This window comes from Muntiacus reevesi, chromosome 10 (genome assembly GCF_963930625.1).
Source record: "Muntiacus reevesi chromosome 10, mMunRee1.1, whole genome shotgun sequence".
Taxonomy (NCBI): Eukaryota; Metazoa; Chordata; class Mammalia; order Artiodactyla; family Cervidae; genus Muntiacus; species Muntiacus reevesi.
The window spans coordinates 8,301,741-8,322,659 of record NC_089258.1 but is presented as its reverse complement, the minus strand read 5'-3'; the positions used below and the strand labels follow the sequence as shown (position 1 = coordinate 8,322,659).

Here is a 20,919-nt window from a genome sequence, read left to right as displayed (position 1 = left end):
AGTGGAACGATTGGTTGAAGGGCGGAAAGTGAGAGTTACGCCCACCGTTTCATCGGGTTCCTGATTGGCCTTCTAGAAGAGAAGGCGGTCCACGTCCACGCGTTCCCTCGATGCTCATTGGTGGACGGTGTGGGACTGCCGGCGCGCGGGCGTCGGCGCGGGCGTTCGAACCGGCGCTTGGGGGCGTTGCCATGGGGATGAGGCCTGGCCGCAGGCTCCAGCTTGTGAGCTGAGAGGGCCCCAGTCGCCCGCCTTGAGGCTTTCTCCTCTCAGCGTTGTCTTCAGTCTTCAGACAAGGTTGACCGAGGAGGAATTTGGAAGCCTCCGAGGTGAGAAATGGCGGAAGAGAATCAAGGCGGGTTGGCCTGGTGGAGAGCCTTAGTGCCTGCCTCCGCCGGAGAGGGTGAGCAGGGCGCCAGCCGAGCGCGTGAAGAGGCGGGCAGTTGTAAAGGAAACCGGGAGCTGACGTCTCGCGGTCGGCCGTTCACCCGCTCGCCTACCCTTCTTCCCCACTTCTCCCGTGAAACTTTTTCTGAGTCTCGGAGTCTTGCTTTTGGACCCATAGCCCTGACTGGAACCTTTCTTAGAGTGCTTCTGTTCTGCCTTGGGTTATTTGTGTACTTCCGTGAACCGCGTTCTTCTCTCTTCTCCCATGTTATTCTGAAGTCTCTGAGGCAAGGCAAGCATCTTGCATGTTTCACACATTGTAGATTTTTCAGGAAATATTTGTTGAGCTGAATTTAAGTTACCACAAATAGATTGGATTCCTCTTTATGCCCTGCCCCGTTTTTCCTCCCTTACAGAGATTATTTTTTAATTTTTATAGAACTAGGAGGAGGGCATTCTAATCTCATATGCACAAGGACCTGGAAGTTCACCTTTCCTGGAAGTGGAAAGGTGTTGGCCTTTCCACTCTGTGTGAAATGGAGAACTTTTTGGTTGCTTACTGGAACTCTTCCTACCTTATGGCTTTTAGTCTTGGTCTTCCAGTTTGTATTGAACTTTCTCTTAGTGTTGCTTAAAACAAACCCTTCTGTTGTCGCAGTATGCCAAGAGACATGATCTCAGTTTCTTAGTGACCCACAGCTATTGTCACATTTTCAGTGTGTTTGGAAAACGTTTTATTTAAATCCTTTTCTCTTTTGTATTTGTATTCTGCTTGTAGTCTACTTGAGCACATATAACAGCTGCTCTGGTAGCCTTTCCATTTATCAGGTGTCCCTGATAGAATTGTATTACCAAGACTGTTGTTTCGTTTTTAACTCATAAGACTATATGTTGCTGTTATGCTTTGTTGATTCTTATATCAAAATCATAGCTCAATGCTGACTTTAATAAAAGGATTGAAAAAAGTTAGGTATAGCAGCTCTGTTCTTAATTACTTTCCTGGGAAAGTTTGAATAAAACCTTATAGTTAAGCCACAGACCTGTGACATGTAATGGAAACCCAGCTGGGGATTCAGAGTTTGGTCTTGGCTCTAACTCACTCACTATGGCTGGCTTTGCAGGTCATTTAGCTCTTTCAGATTTCTCTTTTTCCATGTGGAAAATCAAAAGGTTGAATTAGAAGTCCTGTGGTTCTATTATCAATTTAGTCAAGCAGTTGTTGGCAGGTAGCGATCACACACTCAGCCTTCCAAAGACCATACAGCTGGAGGTAGTTAATAGCTACCATTATTGAGCATTTACCCTGTGAAAATATACATTTTTCTTAGCATAGTACAGTATGTACTACCCACATACCACTTCATTAAAGACTTTTGGTTTCTGTTGTTAATGAAAATCTTTAACTATTCATAGTATGGCCTTGGGGCAAACTAGGGTATGGTTCTCTTATCTTCCAGTTGAGGAGGAATAGCAGTTTCTTTCTCTGGGCTCCACTTTTGTTGTTCGTAAAGTGAGTTGAAATATTCTTCTCAGATCTCTTCACTTTAACTGATTAATTAATCCAGTTTCCTGCGCTCGCTCAGCAAACCTATTCATAATTTGTTCAGAGTAGGTAGTCAACAGATTTTGTTAAATGAGTGATGAATTTCTACTTCTTGTACTTTGAGTGTTGTAGTCATTATATACTTCCCAAGATGATGTCTCAAGGACTTTGAAGTTCATCATCCTATTAAACAAGAAGACTTTTCTATAAGCATAAACTAATAGGTACCATTCATATTGGAAAAATTCAGTTTTCCACCAGTATGTCTTTTTTCCTGTGTAGGGAAAACCCACATGTGTCAGGGTTCCCCCTCCCCGCCAAACAAATCTCCGTGACGCCAGCTGGGTGTTCTACAATTTACCTCAATCCAGCACTGTTTACCTGGAGGTAGTGTCAGATCCTAGAGGTTAAGGGCTTAGTCCCGCAAGACTGCTCCATACCACTTCAGACACTAGTCACAAGTGGTAAGTCCTCAGATACCCACAACTTCTGTCAGATTTGACTACGAATTGGAAGTTCGCAAGCCCCCTCCTCAGGTTCAGTTAATTTGCTACCACAGCTCACAAAACTCAGAGAAACGCTGGTGTTTACCAGGATATTAAAGGATATGATAAAGGATTCAGATAACAGTCAGATGAAGAGGTCCGTAGGGCATGGTCTTGGGAAGGTTTCAAGTGCAGGAGCTTCTGTGCCTATGGAGTTGGGATGTGTCACCCTCTCTGCGTGGATGAATACACCAAGCCAAAAGCTCTCTGAACCCTGTCCTTTTGGGATTTTCAGAGACTTCATCATACAGAAGTGATGAGTTATTAACTCCCCTGCCAGCCCCTCCCCCATCTCTGGAGACTGGGAGGTAGTGGCTGAAAAATTCTAAGCTTCTCTTTGTGGTTTAGTCTTTCCATCCAGGAGCTGACCCAGAGTTGCCACTAAGAGATACTCCTAGTGCTGTTATTGCTTGGGAAATTACAAGGGTTTTAGGAGCTCTGTGCCAGGATCTCAAGGCAGAGACCAATGTATATCTTCTATTCTTACTCTTGTTTGTTTATTTTTTTTTTTGAGTGCTTGTGTTATTTGATTGCTTATTTAGCACTTTATTACATTATCCCAGCTAATCCTCACAAAAGCAAAAATCTCTTCCAAGTCACTATCATTTTCTGCCTGTTTAACTGCAGTAGCTTCCCACTGATCTCCCTCCCTCCATTTCTGCCTGTTCTCTGCGATCCATTCCACAGAACTGACAGAGTAGTCTTTTTTTTTTTTTTTTGACAGAGTAATCTTTAAAGATCATGTCCTTTCCCCTGCTTAAGATCCTCCAAAGACTTCCTGCTTCACTTTAAATTCCAGACACCTTTATGTGGCCCACTGGACTGCACTTGATCTGTCCCCTACCTTTCTGTTGTCATCTCATACTACTTTCCCTTTCATCTACTGTGCTAGAGCCAAACTGATCTTCTCTTGATTGCTTGCTCATGTCATGCTTTAGGGCAACTTTAGGGCCAGTGTGCTTGCCTGGTATGTTCTTTCTCTTGATCTTTACATAAATGACTCCTTCACATTATTTCAGATTTCACCTCAAATATTCTCTTCTGAATGAAGTTTTCTCTGATCATCCAGTGTCTAAGTGGAATCTTCATCCTGCTTTATTTTTTTTCATCACACTTATCACTATCTGAAATTATCTTGCTTATTTGATTATTGATTATCTCCTTCCATTAAAATAATAGCACCTTGAGGGCAGTGACCTTACCTGTTTTGTTCCTCAATGTTTAGAAAGAGCCTAGCTCATAAAAGACCTTCAAGCTATTTCTTCCATCCAAGTACTAACCAGGCCCGACCCTGCTTAGCTTCCGAGATAAGACGAGATCGGGCGCGTTCAGGGTGGTATGGCCGTAGACAAGCTATTTCTTGAGTGACTAGATGAAAGGTTTTTGTTACTGTGACCATAGGTTTGTCCATAGCAATTTGTTTGTGTGATAGGAACGTCTTTCATTTTCTTGCTCAGAAGTAGTGAGTCAAGACACCAACTCTGCTATAGTTTTCCTAAGTAATCAAACTATGCCTGATACAAAAGTTTTACTACCTGTGACTGCAAGTGGTATCAAATGCTTTTTTATAGTTTTAAAAATAGTGTAGGGATATTTATGCATTGAATAATTATTGTATGTTTATTGTTCCCAGGACTCTTTAGGTTCTAGGGATGAAAAGATGAAAAGATTAATAAGACACATTCCTTGACCACTATTCTAGTGAAGGAAATAGACATACTCATAGATAATTATAACAGAATGTAGCTTCAATAATAAAAATATTCAAAAAGTATGATACGAACATAGAAGGGAAATCCAGCCACATCTGGGGAGACCAGAAAAAACTCATTTGTGTTTTAATCAGTGGGTAAGAGAAAGTTAAAGTGAGGTTCGATGAGAGTCAGAGGAGGCCATTTAAGAGTACAGTGTGAATAAATGCAAAGATAACAGTCTAAGAAGTTGACTGAACTGAGGAGTGAGGTGGGGAGAGGAATGGGCTAGACTGTAGACCTTGTTGTTTTTGTGTCTGACTCTTTGCGGTCCCCTGGACTGACCCACACCAGGCTTCCCTGTCTTGTACTATCAGTTTGCTCAAACTCATGTCCATTGAGTCAGTGATGCCGTCCAACCATTTCATCCTCTGTTGCCCCCTTCTCCTTCTGCCCTCAATCTTTCCCAGCATCAGAAGCTTTGTAGGACATGCTAACGAGCTTGGATTTTGGCGTTTAGATAGGTGACAGGATGCCACTGAAAGGTTTTAAATAAGGGAGCAGCATGGTCATAACTATGCTTTCAAAATAATGATCTGGTTCTCTAGTGCAGTCGATGGCTTGGAGGGGGCAAAACTGGAGGTAAGGAGAGCAGTTAAGAGGCATGTGATGATCTAGGTGAACCACCATCTGAGGCTGAACCATTCCTGTGGTAGTAGGAATGAGGATATCTAAGGGGAGATGTGACAGATACTTAGATTAAATTGACTGGACCTGTTGATTAGGTTTGGGATTAAAGGAGAAGGAGTCTGAAGATGCTTCCCAGTTTAGCTCTGAGTGACTAGATGCTATTTTGTCACTTACCTCACCCCAACCCCCACTTCTCCAAGGCACAGAGAAATAGAGGAACAGATTTCGTGGGGAGTTAATGAGTTTAGTTATTGACAAATAGTTTGGATGTTCACTCTTGAGGATATTTTGATGATTATACCTGCATATTTTTGCTGCAGGTTGGAGGAAAAGATATCTGTAAGATGGTTAGTTTTATTGTGAGGTGAGATAAAGTTACACTGAAATTCTGAAAGTAGCTGGTTAATAACATTGCACGATATCCATGCCTAAACGACTAGAAGAGATTTCACAAGCAATGAGGAACAGTAGTGTGTCTTTTAAGTTACCTGCTTATGTTGAGATTTGATTGGTTAGAACTAGTGGTATAGAATTGTGTAGCCAACATACAGATATCTGATTGCTGTCAAAACAAATTCATAGAGCTGTTTTTAATAAATTATCTCTGCATTGGTTTCATTTATATAAATTGCCATCTCTCACAAAAAGTCTTGCAAGATTAATCAAGTAGCATAATTAATTCAGTTCAGTTCAGTTGCTCAGTTGTGTCTGACTCTTTGAGACCCCATGGACTGCAGCACGGCAGGCCTTCCTGTCCATCACCAGCTTCCAGAGTTTACTCAAACTTATGTCCATTGAGTCAGTGATGCCATCCAGCCATCTCATCCTCTGTCGTCCCCTTTTCCTCCCGCCTTCAGTCTTTCCCAGCATCAGATCCCAGTGAATGGAATTGTTTTAATTGTTCTTTGTTTTCTCAGCATCGTTCCTTTAGAAATTATTTCTGGTGCCATTGTGGTAATAGTTCCCAGGAGAGTATAACCCTGAGTAAAAGAAATCTCTTATCATCTTAGTAATTTATAAAACTGTAATTGTTATTTTTTCTACAGCAATATCTTTATAGAAAACCATAACTATATATTACATAAAGTTATTTAACAATAAACAATATAACTATATTATAATAGCTATTAACCATGTGGGATATATTTTATGATAAGTATTTTATAACTGCCAAATGGCAACAAATCTGAAAGTGACCAACATCTACAATTGATTGTACGTGTGCGCTGTCGCTTCAGTGGTGTCCAACTGTGCGACCCCGTGGACTGTAGCCCGCCAGGCTTCTCTGTCCATGGGATTCTCCAGGCTTGAATACTGGAGTGGGTTTCCATGCCCTTCTCCAGGCATCTTCCCAACCCAAAGATCAAACCCAGGTCTGCATCTCCTGCATTGGCAGGTAAGTTTTTTACCACTGGCACCATCACAATTGGATTAGGCCAAGGTTTAAAAAATAAAACAGAGTTTAAACCTGATATTGGTTACCACCTGTTCCAGGGAATTCTTTCACAATTAAACCTCTATATTTAGAGAGAGCAGTACTTGCACTGTTTTAAAATAATTGAGTCCAACAGTTTTATTATGCTTAGAAACTTAGAAATTTTAAAGTGTCATAGTGGGGCTCTTGAATGAAATTGCAGTAATTGCAAAGCATTAGCTACTTAACCATAAACCTTGAAACTTTTTTTTTTCAGTTGCAAAAATAATCTTTCACAAAGTACTTTTGGGTATAACTCATATGATTTGTATCCCAAAATTCACATCTAGCCTTAAGAATTACATTAGGAATCATATATTCTTATCCCTTTGCAGCTGTTGTTTTAAGCAGGTGTCTAGTATCCCTTTCTAAAGACCAGTGGTCTATAGATAGAACAATATCTGGAGCTTGAAATAACTTAATTCCCTTGTTGGAGGAAGAGTATATATACTCTATTAGCCACCTTTTAACCTCTCACTGGCAATATTGAATTCTTGTGTTCTTAATTAGGGATCTTATGCCTATTGCAGAGTACACAAACATCTTAATGCAGTTTCATTGAGAATATTGGATTTGTGTTGTATGCGGTTACTAACAGTACTTTGTGACTTTTTTTTTAAAGTGATCATTTTTACCTAGGGCCAGATGGATTGATGGTTTAGTACTACACATACTAAAAAGGCATATACTAAAAGGCTTTGAAACTTTAAATGGCTGAGTTGTATGGTATATGAATTGTATCTCAATACAGTTGTTATCTAGATAAGTATTTTTTAAGTGGCTATTGTCACAATTTAGGGTAACTCAGATAAAGAAATACTTCTTGGCAGTCAGAAGCTATTTTAGTCCTTGTATAATATTTCACATCACCTCTGTATTAATGAGAGCATATAGGATGTTCTAATGCCTGCTGACCTGCCTATGGAGTCCTTTTCTTTCAGAAACAGTATATTCATTTAAAACATATATAACTCAGTAAGTAGAAAATGGAAAATAGTAAGCTGTTTGAAAAGACCACTGAGGTTTAGCCTATCAAAGCTGTGTGACCTTAGGCAAGTCACTTAATCATTCAGAGCCTCAGATACCATATAAAATGAAGGTGTTGGAGCAGATCCTAGTTCTCAAACTCTGATGTACCCAGGGCTAACAAATTAATGGAAATGAATAAAGTTGGTGGGTATAAAGAAATAGGGAGCAGGGGGACTATTGGTGTATAGGGTAATATATGTCCTTCTAAAGAGTAGAGCCATAACTTAATTTTAATTGTTCCTGCTTTTTAAATATTGCAATTTAAAAAATTTTTAAACATTCAAGCCAGACTACAAGGTTTGAGGAAATCCTTCATGGGCCTAGTATTATAGACTTTGTTGTTTTTGTTCAGTCTCCCAGTCTTGTCCAGCTCTTTGCAAACCCATGGGCTGCATCACGCCAGGTCTCCCTGTCCTTCAACCACCTCCCAAAGTTTGCCCAAGTTCACGTCCATTGCATTAGTGATGCCATCCAGCCATCTCATCCTCTGATGCCCTAGATCAGCTATAAACAGGATGATCTCTGTTGACCAGGAAAGCTGTAGGATTCTTTTTTCCCCCGTAATATAAATATTATGTGATACATTCCAAAGGGTATTATGAAGCATATATATGTAAGTTACAAAGCATAATACAAAATGAATAAATATCTAAGACCTAGCAGATAATGTCCTGTATTCTCTTCTGTTCACCACTTTCTTGCTCTTCCATCAGAAATAACCATTATCCTACATTTTCTATTTTGATGCTTAAATAATGCAGTGGATTTGCTTGCTTTTGAAGCCTTCAGTTCAGTTCAGTCGCTCAGTCGTTTCCAACTCTGCGACCCCATGAGCTACAGCACGCCAGGCCTCCCTGTCCAACATCAACTTCGGAGTTTACCCAAACTCATGTCCATTGAGTCGGTGATGCCATCCAACCATCTCATCCTCTGTCATCCCCTTCTCCTCCTGCCCTCAATCTTTCCCAGCATCAGGGTCTTTTCCAATGAGTCAGCTCTTCACATCAGGTGGCCAAAGTATTGGAGTTTTAGCTTCAACATCAGTCCTTCCAATGAATATTCAGGACTGATTTCCTTTAGGATGGACTGGTTGGATCTCCTTGCAGTCTAAGGGACTCTGTAAGAGTCCTCTCCAATACCAGAGTTCAAAAGCATCAATTCTTCGGCGCTCAGCTTTCTTTATAGTCCAACACTCACATCCATCCATGACTACTGGAAAAACCATAGCCTTGACTAGATGTACCTTTGTTGGCAGGGTAGTGTCTCTGCTTTTTAATATGCTGTCTAGGTTGGTCATAACTTTCCTTCCAAGGAGTAAGCGTCTTTTAATTTCATGGCTGCAGTCACCATCTGCAGTGATTTTGGAGCCCCCCAAAAAAAAGTCAGCCACTGTTTCCACTGTTTCCCCATCTATTTGCCATGAAGTGATGGGACCGGATGCCATGATCTTAGTTTTCTGAATGTTGAGCTTTAAGCCAACTTTTTCACTCTCCTCTTTCACTTTCATCAAGAGGCTCTTTAGTTCTTCTTCACTTTCTGCCATCAGGGTGGTGTCATCTGCATATCTGCGGTTATTGATGTTTTCCCGGCAGTCTTGATTCCAGCTTGTGCTTCATCCAGCCCAGCATTTTTCTGCATTTAAGTTAAATAAGCAAGGTGACAATATACTGCCTCCTTTTTCTATTTGGAACCAGTCTGTTGTTCCATGTCCAGTTCTAACTGTTGCTTCCCGACATGTGTATCGTTTTCTCAAGAGGCAGGTCAGGTGGTCTGGTATTCCCATCTCTTTCAGAATTTTCCACAGTTTATTGTGATCCACACAGTCAAAGGCTTTGGCATAGCCTTAGGAAAAGGAACATTGTTTTCTGGGATTTCTTTTTTTCCTCATGTTTCTGAGATTTGACAAGTTGTTTAGTATAGTTTGTTCTCTTACCACTATTGTATAATGTTCCATTGTTTGAATATACCCAAGTTTATTTATCCTCCTGCCAGTGGGCATTCAGGTTATTTTGTTTTTGGCTTTTGTGAACAGTGCTGCTCTGAACATTTTCTGTGTGTGCCTCATGAAGCTCATGTACAGAGGTTTTTCTAAGGAATATACCTAAGATGAGTTGCCTTGGTTGTAGGCTATAAAAACACTCAACTTTGTAAGATAATGCCACACAGTTTTTCAGTGTTGTTTACCCCCATTATCCCTTGTTCTGAATGTTCTCCATAACTCTGCCTTCTTTAATTTGTTTTCTCTTCTTCCACACCTTTTTCCCCTTAGTGAAGATAACCTGCCTCACTGCACCTTATTTTCTTTTTCTAGAAAGCTGTATGTTCTCTATTTCATTTAAAATGTTTCCTCTAACATAATCCGATCATATTTAGAAATAAATATTACTCTTTTACAGTTACATTTTAAATAACTTCCTAAAAGTGCCCTTAAAAGGCTTTTCCATGCAGAATATTTATTTTTAAATTTAATGGTCTTTTAAAGAGCTTTGTAAGTTGTATTTGTCAGGTTTGATCTAGGAGTTCTGTTTACTGTGTGTGTTTTTTTAATTACCTCACAAATGATCTGGTTATTTCCAGCATTTGTGAACTTTTAGTTTCTGAGGTTGCTCAGGATAAATAATTTGAAATTTTGTTGTTTAATGAATTTTTTTAAACTTGAGAACATGAATTATTTCTGAAATAAATTTGAATATTTTTCTTTTAAAAAGCTGTGACACACAAATGTTGCCAACTTTTGTTTTTTCTACCATCAAAGTTACCCAAAGCCACATTTTAGTTTCTCTTCATTGTATTCTTTATAACAAAAATAAATACCCCTTTAAAGAATTGTTCAGTTAAACATTATAAAGATAACAAAGATTATTTGATACTATGAAATACATGGACGAATGAATCAGATTTCCTTTTGTTTTAAACAGGGCGATTTATTTAAAATAAGTGAGGGCAGAGTTCCTAATATTCTTAATAAAATGAAACTGGCTTCAGTTTATGCATTATGAGGCTTATATTGAATTACTTCTTAAAAACTATGGCCATAAACACCCACCTGGAACATGTTCGATATGCCCTTCTAATTTATTCAAACAAAGCTCTTGAGATTTTCATTCTGTGCTACAAGAGTCTAAAAAATAACTCAGCCTGTGCATTCTTAACAGCTCTTGACCACAGCTTAAATTTCCACAGAAACTTTCAATACATTTTCTTGATTTCTTCTGTGGTTAATTTTGTTTTTGTTAATGATAGAAGTAAATGTTTTAGGAGAAATGCTTTTCTCTTTTATTTATTTATTTTCTTTTTTATTTTTATTATTATTTTTTTTAATTTTTTTTATTAGTTGGAGGCTAATTACTTCACAACATTTCAGTGGGTTTTGTCATACATTGATATGAATCAGCCATAGAGTTACACGTATTCCCCATCCCGATCCCCCCTCCCACCTCCCTCTCCACCCGACTCCTCTGGGTCCTCCCAGTGCACCAGGTCCGAGCACTTGTCTCATGCATCCCACCTGGGCTGGTGATCTGTTTCACCATAGATAATATACATGCTGTTCTTTCGAAACATCCCACCCTTCACCTTCTCCCACAGAGTTCAAAAGTCTGTTCTGTACTTCTGTGTCTCTTTTTCTTTTTTGCATATAGGGTTATCGTTACCATCTTTCTAAATCCCATATATATGTGTTAGTATGCTGTAATGTTCTTTATCTTTCTGGCTTACTTTACTCTGTATAATGGGCTCCAGTTTCATCCTTCTCATTAGAACTGATTCAAATGAATTCTTTTTAATGGCTGAGTAATATTCCATGGTGTATATGTACCACAGCTTCCTTATCCATTCATCTGCTGATGGGCATCTAGGTTGCTGCTTTTCTCTTTTAGATGCTAGTGTAACGTCTAAAATTTATTGATACCGAGTTTCTTTTTGGAGTGGTAAAAATGTTCTAAAATTGTGGTGATGGTTGCCACAACTCTGTGAACATACTAAAAGCTATTGAATTGTACACTTTAAATGGGTGAGTTTTATGGTACGTAAATTATATCTCAAAAAGTTGTTAAAGCTTAATGATGATATAGGGGGTGTATTAACCCTTTTTTTCCTTTTTCTCTTTGATAATTTAAGTATTTGAAATGTCACATGAATTTCAGAAACTGAAAATAGCTTGGCTGCTTTAGAACTTGGGCAGTTTTCCCACAGTTTTTCTGACTGACCAGAAATATATAGACCTTAGATTTAGGTTGTCTGCTTTTATAGTGAGCAAAAACTTTTATTGGAAATATTGAATAGTCTTAAGGGACTTCCCTGGTAGTCCAATGCCTAAGACTCTGGGCTCCTAATGCAGGGGCCCTGGGTTTGATCCTGGTCAGGGAACTAGACCCCACATGGTGCCGCAAAGATCCCGTGTGCTGCAACTGAGACCTGGTGCAGCCAAAGAAATAAATACTTTTTTAAAAAAGAAAATTGAGATTTTGAATTGACATTTATACAGTCAAGCAGCAGTAGATTGTGATACTTTCTTCAAATTAGTTTCACTATTCATTTTTATGTTAAATTAGACTGATTTAAGAAAATTTTTCCTTATTAGCAGATGTCCTTTAGGTCAGTGAAAAAAGAGCTATGAAAAATAGTATGATCATTTTAACTTTTTCCCAAAGGCCTAAGAAAGGGAAAATCCCCCAAATTTCAGTCTTTGTATGTTAAACAGACTTAAACTAACAATGACACTATATGATTTTATTTTATGAAAAATTATAGAAAATACACTCGACATAGTGATGGAAAACAAATCAAAGATTAGCTGGGATCATGGGTGGAGGAGAGGATTGACTCCCAAGGGGCACTGGAAACTCTTTTGATGGGACTGTCTTGGTTGTATTGGTATTTTGATTGATATAGTAGTTACACGAGTATATATTTGTCAGAACTTATGAAACTGTACTAAAATTGGTCTAGTTTGTTATACATAAATTATACCTTAATATTTTGATATATAGCATCATCTAATAACTCTAAATAACATATAGTAACTAGGTGTTTGGACTTCCCTGCTGGCGCAGTGGTAAAGAATCCACCCGTCAATGAAGGAGAGGAAAGTATTTGTACAGTTGTCATCCATGAAATAATACTAAGTTAGTAGAAGCCTACACATAGTACTACTATTATTTTGCAAGTGTAATTCCTCTACTTCCATACCTCTAACCTTTTGATTCTCTTACGTATTCAACTTTTTATCAATCAAATAATAGAAACCATCTTTTAATAGTTTTAAAAATCTTTAATATGATGTATCTGTTTCTAATAAGTCAACACTTCTTTTACATGCCAGGCACAGTGACCCAGTCCTGAATAAGAGCATGGCTCCATTTTTATGGAGTACTTTAAATTTTCAAGTTAGTTTTACATAAATATTTTATCACATCCTTTGAGAGGGGGAAATGAAACTCAGAGAAACTAAGTGATTTTGCCCAAGGTTACACAGCTAAACGATTGAGAGTTATCTGATTCCAAGTTCAGTTTCAGGCAGTTTAGGTGGGTAGAGTTACATAGTTTAGATAGTTGAATGAAAAGTTTGAGGGGACATGTTAAATAGCTGGATCTTATCCACATCCTGGAATGTGAATCAGCTTCCTTAATTGTGTATAAAGTTGCATGAATTCCCCTTCCAGTTTATTTTCTCTGCCACCAGGATAAGAAAATTTGAATTTCTGCCAACTGGATTTCTTCCAAGACTCTATTTCTGATTGTTACCCCAACAGCTGAGACCTAGCCTTCTCTGGGTTTGTCACAAAGGAGCACTGTGCATACTTGTGGCATTGAACGTGAGCGGGCCCGTCTGACCTCCATTGTTGATTTGCAGGGCATTTTCCTGGTGGTGGCGGCTGTGAGAGGTACCACGCTGCAGCACAGATCCGCAGGAGGCAGCCATTCTGCTGAGCAGGGTCCACAGGGGGCCTCTTAGGGGAGCTGGCAGTGAGCTGTCTTTGTAGCTGCTTTTGACGGAGGCAACATGGAATAGTGCAAAGAGCATGGGACTAGCCATGAGAAGACCTAAGTTTGAATCTGAGAACTGTTCCTTGAGAGCTGTGTTAAAACTTGGGCAACTCACTGATTCATTCTAGTCTTTTTCCTCCTGAGTAAAATGAGCGTGTGACATGTGCATTATGGATGAATCTGATAATCATTATACTAGATAAAAGGACCCAGATACAAAAGAGAATATATTGTATAATTCTGTTCACATAAGCTTTCAGAAAAGCAAACATATATGTAATGACAAAAACATCATACAGATCAATTCAGTTCAGTTCAGTTGCTCAGTCATGTCTGACTCTTTACGACCCCATGGACTCAGCACACCAGGCTTTCCTGTGTATCACCGACTCCTGGAGCTTGCTCAAACTCCTGTCCATGGAGTAGGTGATGCGATCCAGCCATCTTACCATCTGCCGTCCCCTACTCTTCCTGCCTTCAATCTTTCCCAACATCAGGGTCTTTTCCAAGGAGTCAGATCAGTGGTTAGCTAGGACCAAGGGCAGAGGGGAGGATGGAGTGCAAAGAGATGTGAGGAATCTTGTGAGGGTGATGGAAATTTTCTGTATTATAATAGCGGTGATGGTTTTATGGGTGTTTACAATGGTCAGAACTCATGGAATTGTATCCTGTCGTGCACTCACACCCAAAAGGAGATTTTTGAAGCTGTTTCAGAGCTTAATAAGAAAGAATTGAGGGAATTCCCTGGCAGTCCATGGTTAGGACTCGATGCTTCCACTGCAGGGGACATAGGTTCTATCCCTGATAGGGAACTGAGCTCCTTGTGCCTTGTGGTTCACCAAAAAGAGAAAGAATTGAAATAGGTTTGGATTATTTACCATGGGTACAGGAGGAAAGAAAACCAACCCAGTGAAGTTACAGCTCATGTAACAGGGAAGCTCAGACACTGAACAAAGTCAACAGTCATCCACCTTGACTTCTAACCCATCTTTTATCAGTTTGCTATTTTTATCTGAATCTTTATAAACTACTAGTAGTAGGGGATATTTAAAATCAGACAGATTTCTTAAAATACTTGAAATACTTCATTTACTAAAAATTTTTATCTATATTCCATTGTCTGGTCATTCCACTTTTTAATGATAATTATATCCTATCACTTTTATGTTGAGGAACTCCATTGACATCCTTATTGTCACAGTGCGACAAAGGTGTCAGTGTTATATTTTTAACTTCAGTATGTAAGACGGGCTGCAAGAAATGAAATGACTTGCCCTTCCCAGCCCCCAAATTCTCATCTTGTTTTCTATTAATGATTGTAAATGCCTCAACATCCTTCTTAATAAAGCCTTCCAGAAGCACAACTGATTGTTTGCAGTTGACACTGAAGTCAGAAATTGACCTAAAGAGAATATTTAGTAACTCAAATATGCAGTAGTTCAGTTCAGTTCAGTCGCTCAGTCGTGTCCAACTCTTTGCGACCCCGTGAACCGCAGCACGCCAGGCCTCCCTGTCCATCACCAACTCCCGGAGTTTACCCCAACTCATGTCCATTGAGTCGGTGATGCCATCCAACCATCTCATCCTCTGTCATCCCCTTCTCCTCCTGACCTCAATCTTTCCCAGCATCAGGGTCTTTTCCAATGAGTCAGCTCTTCAATTCAAGTGGCCTAAGTATTGGAGTTTCAGCTTCAGCATCTGTCCTTCCAATGAACACCCAGGACTGATTTCCTTTAGGATGGACTGGTTGGATCTCCTTGCAGTCCATGGGACTCTCAAGAGTCTTCTCCAACACCACAGTTCAAAAGCATAAATTCTTCGGTGCTCAGCTTTCTTAATAGTCCAACTCTCACATCCATCCATGACTACTTGAAAAACCATAGCCTTGACTAGACAGACCTTTGTTGACAAAGTAATGTCTATGCTTTTAAATATGCTATCCAGGTTGGTCATAATTTTCCTTCCAAGGAGTAAACGTCTTTTAATTTCATGGCTGCAATCACCATCTGCTGTGATTTTGGAGCCCAAAAAATAAAGTCAGCCACTGTTTCCACTGTTTCCCCATCTATATGCCATGAAGTGATGGGACCAGATGCCATGATGTTAGTTTTCTGAATGTTGAGCTTTAAGCCATCTTTTTCACTCTCTTCTTTTGCTTTCATCAAGAGGCTCTTTAGTTCTTCTTCACTTTCTGCCATAAGGGTGGTATCGTCTGCGTATCTGAGGTTATTGATATTTCTCCCGGCAGTCTTGATTCCAGCTTGTGCTTCATCCAGCACTGTGTTTCTCATGATGTACTCTGCATATAAGTTAAATAAGCAGGGTGACAATATACAGCCTTGACGTACTCCTTTTTCTATTTGGAACCAGTCTGTTGTTCCATGTCCAGTTCTAACTGTTGCTTCCCAACCTGCACACAGCTTTCTCAAGAGGCAGGTCAGGTAGTCTGCCATTCCCATCCCTTTCAGAATTTTCCACAGTTTATTGTGGTCCACACAGCTAAAGGCTTTGGCATAGTCAATAAAGCAGAAATAGATGGTTTTGTGGAACTCTCTTGCTTTTTTGATGATCCAACAATTGTTGGCAATTTGATCTCTGGTTCCTCTGCCTTTTCTAAAACCAGTTTGAACATTTGGAAGTTCACGGTTCACGTATTGCTGAAGCCTGGCTTGGAGAATTTTGAGCACTACTTTACTAGCGTGTGAGATGAGTGCAATTGTGCGGTAGCTTGAGCATTCTGTGGCATTGTCTTTCTTTGGGATTGGAATAAAGACTGACCTTTTCCAGTCCTGTGGCCTCTGCTGAGTTTTCCAAATTTGCTTTCATATTGAGTGCAACACTTTCACAGCATCATCTTTTAGGATTTGAAATCGCTCCACTGGAATTCCATGACCACTATCTTTGTTTGTAGTGATGCTTCCTAAGGCCCACTTGACTTCACATTTCAGGATGTCTGGCTCTAGGTGAGTGATATGCAGTAAGTAGTGTCTATTCTAGATTAACTACTTGTGGCTATGTAGAGTTTTTCCATATCTCCAAAGGGAAGATATAGGCCAGTGTGCTTGTGTTCATTCTTTTCCCTCTTTTGCTAATGCCCAGGCCCTCTCTGCTTAAGACAGGCATATATAACCTTTAACTGGATGTGGGACAAAGGGCAGTTACTTCCAAAACAGAAATACATATTTCTTGAAAGAGATTTTAGATTTCGGCCAGGAAATATACAAGATGAAGCTCTTAAAGATTAAGACAATTGATTGAAGCACTTGAAATATATAAAACCCATGAGTTAATAATGAATTTTAACCGCCCCCCCCCCCCAAAAAAAAGAAAGGCAGATTTCCAAGAGAACTCACTGGAAACCATCCAAAATAACTAGCCCACTACTTAACTGAAAATTAGAAACTGAAAAGAAAGAATACTCTTATGCCTGCCTTCATGTGCAAACTCTACTTTGGATAATCAAATAGCCCTAGTTGTTGAGAGAAAGTTTTTCTTTATAGGAAAGTTCCAAAAAGATAGATTCAGAAAAACACCATTTTGCAACCCCAGTGAAATGATTGAAGCAGGTAACCGTCATCAGTGGATGAAACCCTTGGATTAATTGGTTGATGAGAGTACTTTGCAATGAAGGAAGTCAGTCTGCCATTTGCAGACATTGTATGTTTTCTGGTGTGATAAACTATGAAGCACATGGTAACACCTATGAAATATTTTTGCCCAAATTGTAGAACTTGATTCAAATATAGGGTTGCCAGATTAAACCAGTATAAAATAGGACACTTAGTTAAAAGTGAATTTCAGATGAACAATGAGGAATGTTTTTAGTGTAGTATATCCCATACTTAGGACATATTTGGTTTCTGTGTTAAGTCAGTGGAATATAAAGGAAAAAAGAAAGAATAGGGTACTGCCCTGTCAGAAAAAAGGAGACATAACGATGAAATTCATGATCCTTGTTTTTATTCTGATTTGAACAAAAAAATATTTTTGTAAAAAGATACTTTAAAATATATGTGCATATTTAATATAAATAGAGATTCTCTTTTAGATAATTGGGTAAATTATATTATGGACTAAGTATAAGATACCAAAGAATTATTTTTAAACTTACTAGGTATAATAATGACACTAGGGTTACATAAGAAAAGATCTGTTTAGAAAATTTAGAAGTGAAATGACATATCTAGGATTTACTTTTAAAATATTTCAGCAAAGGAAAGAAAGAATAGGAGAAACAGGTGTGGGAAATTTTGATAACTGAAGAATCTATGGGTAGATAACATGGGAGTTCATGTGGTACAATTCTGTTTACTTTTGTGATGTTTGAAACTTTTTTAAGGAAAAGTATTTTAAAATGCTGTTGGTAGATCACTATTCCTGCTATTAGCCAGGCACTTAGTAAATGCTTTACAGAATCTGCATACTGCACAATGAATACATTTATAGAGTACTTTTAAAAAAATTTTATTTTTCTGATTGCAGTGGGTCTTCATTGATGTGCACAGGCTTTCTCTCATTGTGGTGAATGGAAGTTACTCTCAAGTGTGGTGCACGGGCTTCTCATTGAGGTGGCTTCTCTTGTTGCAGAGCGCAGACTCTAGTGTGCAGGCTTCAGTAGTTGCGGATCTTGGGCTCTAGAGCACAGGCTCAGTAGTCGTGGTACACGGGCTTAGTTGCTCCATGGTGTGTGGAATCTTCTTGAACTGGGATCAAACCTCTGTCTCCTGCATTGGGAAGCAGATTCTTAACAACTGAACCACCAGGGAAGTCCCTGTTTTTTTGTTTTCTTATGTATCTGGGTTGGGGCTCAGGTATCTATATTTCTTAAAGTTCCTGGAGTGATTCTGATCATTATCCCAGAAGAAGAGAGGAGCTGGACTTTTTGTGACATGGAAAGAAATGTGATACAAAGCATATCTATTTTTTAAAATTTTTATAGTTGATTCACAATGTTGTATTAGTTTTTGATGTACAACAAAGTGGATCACAGTCTTGTTGTGGTGAAGGGGCTTTCATAACTCAGTAAAGCTGTGAGCCATGCTGTGCAGGGCCACCCAGGACGGATGGGTCACAGTGAAGAGTTCTGACCGAGCATCCAGTGGAGGAGGAAATGGCAACCCAGTCCAGTATCCTCGCCGCGAGAACATGAACAGTATATAAAGGCAAAAAGATATGACGCTGGAAGATTACCTGACCCCTCAGGACGGAAGGTGTCCAGTATGCTACTGGGGAAGAACGGAGGGCAATTACTAATAGCTCCAGATAGAATGAAGCAGCTGGGCCAAGAGGAAACAGCGCACAGTTGTGGACATGTCTGGTGGTGAAAGTAAAGTCTAATGTTATAAAGAACAATATTGCATAGGAACCTGGAATGTTAGGTCCATGAATCAAGGTAAATTGGACATGGTCAAGCAGGAGATGGCAAGGTTGAACATCAACATCTTTAGGAATCACTGAACTAAAATGGATGAGAATCGGCAAATTTAATTCAGATGACCATTATATTTACTACTGTGGGCAAGAATCCCTTAGAAGAAATGGAATAGCCCTCATAGTCAACAAAAGAATCTGAAATCCAGTGCTTGGGTGCAGTCTCAAAAACAATAGAATGGTCTCATTTCATATCCAAGGTAAACCATTCAGTATTACAGTAATTCAAGTCTGTGCCCCAACTACTGATCCTGAAGAAGCTGATGTTGAATGGTTCCATGAAGACCTATAAAACCTCTAGAACTGACACTAAATAAAAGATGTCTGTGTAATCATTGGGGATTGGAATGCAAAAGTAGGAAGTCAAGAGATAACCTGGAATAACAAGCAAGTTTGGCCTTGAAGTACAAAATAAAGCAGGGCAAAGGCTAACAGAGTCTTGTTAAAAGAACATGCTCATCATACCAAACACCCTTTTCCAACAACACAAGAGACAGCTCCATATATAGATGTCACCAGATGGTCAGTACCAAAATCAGATTATGTTCTTTGTAGCCAAAGATAGAGAAATGCTATACATTTAGCAGGATCAAGACCTGGAGCTGACTGTGGCTCGGATCATGAGCTCCTCATTGAAAAATTCAGGCTTAAATTGAAGAAAGTAGGGAAAACCACTAGGCCATTAAGGTATGACCTAAATCAAATCCCTTATTATTTTACAGTAGAGGTGACAGATTGATTCAAGGGATTAGATCTGGTAGACAGAGTGCCTGAAGAACTATGGACAGAGATTCATAACATTGTACAGGAGCCAGTGACCAAAAACATCCCCAAGAAAAAGAAATGCAACAAGGTAAAGCAGTTGTCTGGGGAGGCTTTACAAATAGCTGAGGAAAGAATAGAAAGAAAAGGCAAGGGAGAAAGGGAAAGATTTACCCAGCTGAATACAGAGTTTCAGAGAATAGCAAGGAAAGATAAAAGGCCTTCTTCAATGAACAATGCAGAGAAATAGAGGAAAACAATAGAATGGGAAAGACTAGAAATCTCTTTGAGAAAACTGGAGATATCAAGGGAACATTTCATGCAAGGATGAGCACGATAAAGGACAGGTCCTTAATGGACCTAACAAAAGCAGAAGAGATTAAGAAGAGGTGGCAAGAATACACAGAACTATACAAAAATGATCTTAATGACTTGGATAACCACGATGGTGTGATCACTCACCTAGAGCCAGACATCCTGGAATGTGAAGTCAAGTGGGCCTTCGGAAGCATCACTATGAACAAAACTAGAAGAGATGATGAAATTCCAGCTGAGCTATTTCAAATCCTAAACGATGATGCTGTTTAAGTGCTGCATTCAGTATGTTAGCAAGTTTGGAAAACTCAGCAGTGGCCACAGGACTGGAAAAGGTCAGTTTTCATTCCATTCTTTTTTTTTAAATTTTATTTTATTTTGTTTTTTTTCATTGAACCACTCTTAAAGAAAGGCAATGCCAAAGAATATTCAAGCTACCGTACAATTGTGCTCATTTCACATGCTAGCAAGGTTATGCTCAAAATGCTTCAAGCTAGGTTTCAGCAATGTGTGAACTGAAAACTTGGAGATGTACAAGCTGGTTTTAAAAAAGGCAGAGGAACCAGAGATTAAATTGCCAATGGAGAAAGCAAGGGAATTCCAGAAAAACATCTTCTTCACTGACTACACTAAAGACTTTGTGTGGATTACAACAAACTATGGAAAATTCTTAAAGAGATGGGAGTACCAGATAACTTTACCTGTGTCCTGATAAACCTGTATAAAGGCCAAGAAGCAATAGTTAGTACCAGACATGGAACAATGGATTGGTTCAAAATTGGGAAAGAAGTATGTTGAGACTGTATATTGTCACCCAGCTTATTTAACTTCTATGGAGAGTACTTCATGTGAAATGTTGGGCTGGATGACACAGGAGCTGGAATCAAGATTGCTGGGAGATATATCAACAACCTCAGATATTCAGATGACACCACCCTTATGGTAGGAAGCAAAGAGGAACTAATGAACCTCTTGATGAAGGTGAAAGAGGAGAGTGAAAAAGCTGGCTTTGAAACTCACCGTTCAAAAAACAAAGATAATGGCATCTGGTCCCAAGACTTCATG

General features: G+C 39.2%; 1 protein-coding gene across 2 annotated transcripts in view; it reads left to right on the top strand.

Annotated features, from left to right (window-relative positions):
* Positions 1–201: 201 nt before the first annotated feature.
* Positions 202–20,919, top strand: part of KIF24 (kinesin family member 24) — a 63,848-nt gene continuing 43,130 nt past the window's right edge. For both annotated transcript variants that reach the window (XM_065901583.1, XM_065901582.1), the window contains exon 1: positions 202–329. The gene's annotated coding sequence lies outside the window, so the exon portion shown is untranslated. The remainder of the gene's footprint in view (positions 330–20,919) is intronic.